A 1,227-nucleotide genomic window follows, 5' to 3' on the forward strand; every position below is an offset into this window, starting at 1 on the left:
AATAGAGGAGTCCAGCTGGTGACAAATATAATGACTAACAGTATCATTATAAGACTGAGAGGATGATTTAATTGTAAAATAAATTAGGAAATTTGGTGTTGGGTGTAGAAAATGTATTCTAAAATCAAGGTTGAGAAATAACTATTGAGTATTTATGATATCTGAGGCCCTATTCTGGTTGCTGCAGTGCAAAAATAAATATTTCATCTCAATATGGAGGTGACAAACTTGAAGTTCTCACTGGGAATTTTGTAAGCAGAAGAAAACATCTTCCCAGCTGAATTTGGAACTGAAAGCTCTTAGAGAGAGGTTTTCTGAGGAGATGGTTCGCAAACAAATCTCTCTCTCTCTCTGTCCTAATACATAGATATCCATACCATAATTAGGGCTGGGAAAATGAAGAAAGAAAGTGAGGTTTTGGGAGAGTAGGGGAAAAGGAAATATGCTACTTTTCATATAATTGGCTTTTTTAAGAAATTAAAAAATATACTTGTAGAGTTTTAGAAAAAGATAATTCACTGTATTTTATGAGAGTCTGTACAAAGTCTAATGTAGGTGTGGTTTCTTAAGAGTATTATGTGAGTGAAATTTTTGGTTTGAAGGTGTCTGTCCATATTATAGGTTCAAGAAATTATATCTTGTGAAATGCAATTAACTTTAGAGGATCATGTAATCCATGGGTTCTGGATATTGAAGACCATAGCTAATGATCTGAAAGACAAAATATGTTAAAGTCAAACTATTTAAAAATCAAATGTTAAATTCTCAGAAGCCAATTTAAATATGCACTCGAGGAACTCTTTTCCAGAACACTGAAACAAATATAGATGTTTCTACCATATTTATTGAGCACATACTAATTTCCAAGAAACACTTTACAAAGTAGTCAAGAAAACTCACATCATTCTTGCCCTAAGGGAGCCAGATTCTAGAAAAAGGAAAAGGAATGGTGGTGATGGTGGTGATTGTAGGGAAGTTCTACAAGTATATATTAAAAATTGGGCTATACGGAAGTGTTGAAAATAGTTCAATAAGTGTAATCAATCAATAAGCACATTTTGAATGTGTGTGAGAGTTCATAAAATCAAAAGATTATTAAATAAAATGGATTTGAGTTCTCACTCTTGTATAACTCTGAACTGTAGGATCAGTTACTTAAAATCTTTGTGTCTTAATTTTCTTATAGATAAAAATGAAAGGAATTCACAGAATTCAAATAACCCCTTT

Source organism: Propithecus coquereli, unplaced genomic scaffold, assembly GCF_000956105.1.
Source record: "Propithecus coquereli isolate 6110/MARCELLA unplaced genomic scaffold, Pcoq_1.0 Scaffold363, whole genome shotgun sequence".
NCBI lineage: Eukaryota > Metazoa > Chordata > Mammalia > Primates > Indriidae > Propithecus > Propithecus coquereli.